The sequence below is a fragment of the Anser brachyrhynchus genome (genome assembly GCF_964034855.1).
Source record: "Anser brachyrhynchus genome assembly, chromosome: 1".
Lineage (NCBI taxonomy): Eukaryota > Metazoa > Chordata > Aves > Anseriformes > Anatidae > Anser > Anser brachyrhynchus.
In genome coordinates this window covers 116549040-116555039 of record NC_137694.1, presented here as the reverse complement: position 1 = coordinate 116555039, position 6000 = coordinate 116549040, and positions in this window count along the sequence as shown.

Sequence of the window (6000 nt, the reverse complement as noted above, 5' to 3'; positions counted from 1 at the left end):
GGTGGCCAGTTCCTTGTCCCAGATGCATTTAAAATCTGTTTCCGGAGAGCGCCTTACGGGAAGAGCTGGGAGAGCTTCCACCCACCACCACCACTGGTGCTGGAGCAGAGACCTGCCAGGGCAGCAGGATCTCAGAGAAACCTCCTTTCAGCTGGGTCTGCTGCAAATCCGTCTGCAGCAGAGGGAAAAGCAGGGACAGTAATTGGCACTGAGCAGCATCTCAGCTGTGCTAATGACTGCGAATACTGTGGGAGATATTAAAGGGCTGCTGTTAAGGTACTACTAATAATTTTCTGAATCATTTCCATTCCTATTCTTCCCCTGACAGCCTGAAACTGCTGTGGGTCCTTTTAAAACTGTTCTGCCTACTAATAGTTTATTGCTTTATCTGATAGGTTGCTTGGGGATAGCTAGGCAGCTCATGTTCCCTCCTCCCCACTACCTTTAAATAGTGAGAACATTTTAATATTTCTTGGAGAAAAATGGATGCAATAAAATATGAATATCTTGGGCCCAATCATGCTGCAGCGAAAGCACTGCCCTGCGAGGCTGTTCTCCTTGCTGTGCTCTGAAGAGAGCTGGCGGCATTGCTGGCACTCCAGCTCCTGGTAAACATCTCCATGCTGAAACTAGTGGAAAGGTTCACTCATTTGGGAAGGGAAAATGAAGTAGATCTGGACCTCTGTGGTCTCCACTGATGGTTTTCTTGAATGAGTCATTGCGCACAGCTGACCTTGGTAAAGCCACATGGCAGTGGCCAAAATTTCCCAAGCTCTAGGGTTACCGCTAGCAAAGTGTCATTTGGGAGTGTGGTCTTCAAAGTTGGGTAAATATACAGGCGGTAGCAGCAACATCACTGAGAACTGACCCACTGGAGAAGGGTGGTGGCTACGGCATAGTAACAGGCACCATAAATCTAAGCAGGGCTTGACTGAGTATCTGTAAGGCCTGCACAGTGCTCCTCCAACGGAAATGGCAGATTTCCCCGTTTCTGAGTCCTTAAAGTTGGACCAGGCAGAGAAACAGGAAGGACCACACAGAGCATGGCCTCACTGGTGGCTCTTACTGCTCTTTGCTAGCCATGAGCCAGACTTGGAGGGATCTCTTTCCCTCACAATGTGCAAGTCATGGGATGGGGACTCAGCCACAGCACCGGGCTCTAGCTGGGGATTTTATGGATTGCTTAAAAATGTTGGGAAAAAGGCGTGTTCATGTGTATGAAAGAGAGAAGGAGAGAGCTGTGAGTCCTGGGAGACACAGGCTGTGGAAAAGATATATTCTCAGCCTTCAGATCCTGGCAAAGCCCCTGCAGGAGAAAGTGGAATTTTCCCTGCATAAGCAACAATGCGTACATTTGTTTAAAAGAAAAAAAAGTTGGGAAGTCAGCAGACGTAGAGTCCTGATGAGGAAGAAAAGGAGCGTTGTGTCCAGGACATTGGGGAACTGTTCAAAAACAGTTCATCCTTATGCAGAAACCGTCCCTGTTAGCTCACTAGCGGCAGCGTTAGCTTGAGTTAGCACCGGCTGTGCGTTGGGCAGAGCATGAGACTGGGGTTTTGGGACCTGGTCCTGACTTCAGCAAGAGATGTGGGTTCTTGGCATCTCCCAAGGGCTGGCACTCGGGATGGGGAAAATGAAAAAACAGGTCTGTTCAAAGGCATGTAGGAGGAATTATATTTCCTTTGGAATAACTCCTCTTCCTCCGCAGGGCAAACAGCACCCTGTAACAGAGCGAAAACTCCCTGCAAATGGGAGGAAGATAAATGGAAGAACTGCATCTGCTAGATTGATTTTTACCCTCTGTCAAAAATTAAAAAAGAAATTAAAAGAAAAGGGGAAAAAAAAAAAAAGATTGATTCACGATTCATCAGGCCAAAGAAACACAAGAAGGAACAGGTCCTTTTAGCCTAATAAGTAGGTGTCCATCTGAAGGAGGGGGAAATTCTGGTCTTTGCACCTTAGATTGTGTTTTAACCTGTAACCACTTCATGGAAGGTTCTTCTTTTCTGCACAGTGGCATGGCTTCACTCAGGTGGCCAAGATGGGAGATGGGCATTGGAAACCCTCCTGTGGCACACTGATCTCCATATCCACATGGAGGCCAGTGACAAGTGGTGTCCCTTAGGGGTCTGTCCTGGGACCGGTGCTGTTTAATGTCTTTATCAATGACACCGACAGTGGGATCGAGTGCACCCTCAGCAAGTTTGCAGACACCAAGTTGCATGGTGCAGTTGATGCAACAGAAGGAAGGGATGGCATCCAAGGAGATCTGGACAAGCTTCAGAAGTAGGCCCATGTGAGCCTAATGAGGTTCAACAAGTCCAAGTGCAAGGTGCTGCACCTGAGCTGGGGCAATCCCAGACAGGAGCACAGACCGGGAGAGGAACTCATTGGGAGCAGCCCTGCAGAGAAGGACTTGGGGGTTCTGTTGGAAACAACATGAGCCAGCAGTGCACGCTTTTATCCCAGAAGGCCAACTGCATCCTGGGCTGCACCAAAAGAAAAGTGGCCAACAGTTTAAGTGAGCTGATTTTTCCACTCTCCTCTGCCCTTGTGAGGCCCACCTGGAGTGCTGCATCCAGGTCTGGGGCCTCCAGCACAAGGATGTGGACTTGTTAGAGTGGGGCCAGAGGAGGGCCACAAAGATGCTCAGAGGGTTGGACCACCTCTCCTATGAAAGGCTGAGAGAGCTGGGGATGTTCAGTCTGAAGAAGAGAAGGCTCCAGGGAGACCTCATTGCAGCTTTTCAATACTTAAAGGGGGCTTATAAAAAAACGATGGAGAGCAACTTTTTGCTTGGGCAGATAATGGTAGGACAAGGGGGAATTGTTTTAAACTAGAAGAGGGGAGATTTAGGTTAGATGTAAGGAAGAAATTCTTCACTCAGATGGTGGTGAGGCCCTGGAACAGGTTGCCCAGAGAAGCTGTGGATGCCCCATCCCTGGAAGTGCTCAAGGCCAGGTTGGATGGGGCTTTGGTCAACCTGGTCTGGTGGGAGGTGTCACTGACCATGGCAGGAGGGTTGGATTAGATGATCTTTAAGGTCCCTTCCAACCCAAGCCATTTTGTGTTTCTGTGAATCTATGACCCCAGACCTTGCCATGCAAGCAAGCATGTTGTACACCAAGTGGGGTGGGAGCCATCTCTCCACCACTGTCTCCCTTGACTGTATGTATTTCACGAGGGCAAGCCCAGCCCCAATTTTCCAGAAAGGAGGAGCATGGCCACCAGCTTGTATTGCCTTCAGGCCCATGTGCAAGTACCTGGAGGGGCTAGGAGGGTGTGGTTAGCCAGCCCCAATACACAGGAGTGTTGACCCAGGTGAGATTATCCAGTCAGCGTTCTGACTCCTTCCATTTCCACACCACTCACTTCCAGCTCACTGCTTACAGTGAAAAAAAATCAAAATCATTAAACAAGGACTTTTTGGATGTGCAGGCTTCAGAGGAATTGCATCAGGATGCATTGGTACTCTTAAGTCATGATGCAGAAAATCACTGCAAATGTTTTATAAGAGAGTTTGGGCCATTTTGCTAGCTATCTAGAGATCATCTGGAAAAAGTATCTACCAAAGAACATATGTTTTTTTGCACATGCTGTGATTTCATTATGCTTTTTATACTTGCTACTCAATATATTTTCTTAAACTCATCATTTACATCAGTGTAAACGCCAAAAGACAGAAGGAATAAAAATGACGTGTTCTGATACTTCATCCTCAAACCACTTCCATTCATAAATGAGACTTATTACTTGAAAATCTCAAACTTCACAGAGCATATTATGTTACCACTGGCCAATATATTTGATTTCTTTTTAATACCTTTCCATATTGTGTGGTTTTGGACTACTCATCACATGGCACCCATTATAAATGGGATACTAGATATCTTTCTCAAAGGTTGTGCACACTGGGCTGAATTTTTAATTCCTCTTGCTTACAGGGACATCTTTTATTCCATCTTTGGCATGTTGACCATTCACATGTCCAGCATATGAAGCACTGCTGCAGTCACATGGCTGTGTGAACACACGTGGTTGAACTGGTGCTCAGCTTCACACAGGAGAAAAAAAAAGGCATGAGATACAAGCTATGCTGAGATGGCTGAGATCTGGCAATTCCTTACTCTGTCAAAATTTGGACCATCCTCAAAGAGAGTATCAAAAATACTTTTTGCTAGTGCTGTGAATACGTAAATTGAATTTTAGTTCTTTTTTTAATTCCAAGAGCCTTATTCAGCAAGAATATGAGAGGTTCCTGTGTCTGATTGACATTTATATTGTAAGATAGTTTCAGAGCTCTTTATAGAGTATTGTACCCCCTGGGTGGCCAGATGCTGTGTTTCCGTATTGTACCAGCTGCTGCTGATTTTGTTCATTGGCAGATGTGGTTCCGCATCACCAGAGTAGTGGCCCACTACCTGCTCGTGGCAAGGGAAAGACAATCAGAGATTTGGCAGAACAATACCTTGGTGCTGGTAGCAGCATGCACAAAGGTGAGCAAATCCTCTATGCTAGAATAGCATCAGCCCATGTGTCAGAGGGGCTCAGTCATGAAGTGTTTTATCTGGGGTTACCCAGAAACCTGTGGCAGAGCTGGGAATGGAAACAAAAGTAATGCTAAATCCTCCAGCAGCCCTCCTGGCTGACAGCAAGTATCTCTAAAAGGGCTTCACATCACAATGGACAAAATGTGGCAGATGAACATTGGTGTAGATTAATGGAAGGTAACACACTTAAGGAGAAATAACCTACACGAAGTCTAAAAATGCTAATCTGGGAAATGGTAGTTACAGAAACGGACTGCAGAATCATCACTGACAGCTCCTTGAAATAATCAGCTCAGTGTGCAGTGACTACCAAAAAAGTCCCCCCCCAAAAGTACCTGGCCTCATGAGGAAGGGTACCAAGAAGAGAGCTTTGGTTGCTCCTGGGTGAAATCTTACTGCAGACCCTAGGTGAGGTGCTGGTCTACCCTGCTTGAGGATAAGTCAGGAAAGAGGGGCCAAAGAGCCTCACAGTCTGGGTAAAGCAAGAAGTCCTTAAATAGGTAATGAAAGGTCTGGACAGGGTGTTCCCTCCCACAGGCCAAACACAGCAGGGGGATGTTGGGGGAGTACATGGGAAATGGACATGCAGAAGGTGGCCAAGGTTACTTGCTCCATCTCCCACTTGTGGAAATATAGTACTGGGCTAAGTGATGCATCATCTGCCCCATTTCTTATGCTCCTATTCTGTACCCGATTGTGGCCAAGAGTTAAGACCTAAGATGAGTGTATGAACAGGGCACAGTAGACAGACATTTCCCAAAATAGCCTCCTGGACATCAAGCCATTGTGGCTCACAGATTTCCCAACCCAGAGGTATTGTTTTATTTAAGATTGGTTTATATATATATATATATGTATATAAGTACAAAAAGAGCAAAGAGGGCTTTGAAGTCCTCTAATAACTTTGTTATTAGAGGTGACATGCCAGCTATGGGTAGGTGCCAACTGCAACACTTTATTTTGACTGGTGTCTCATGAGGAAAGCTGGCAGCTGGAAGGGCAGGCAGGCATGTCCTGAAGAAGGCAAAGAATTTAGCCAGACTTTCAACAACCTCTTTGATGCTGGGTGGCTGAGAAAACAAAGCAGTGTTTTCTGTGTGCACTGGGACCAAATATCCTTTAATAATTGTCTTCTGGGTTACATTGGGTTACAGCTTGTACCACTGCATTGATCCAACCCAGTGCAGGATACCAGGATTTGCTTCTGAAGACACGGTAGTGTAGGTTGTGTCTATCAGGATGCTTGGTTGCTTCTGCTATCATGAAATGCCTTTTTCTGCTGAGAAAGAAAAACAAGTGACTTCCCTTTAGCCTCCAGGTTTAAGCTATCAATGATCACGCAAACCTGGGGCAAACATGCTTTCAGTCTGAACAAAAAAACAGGCCTGAGTTTAGGAAGAATAGACTGAAAATGAAACTTCTACAGATTGAGGGAACGAATAAGGTTTTG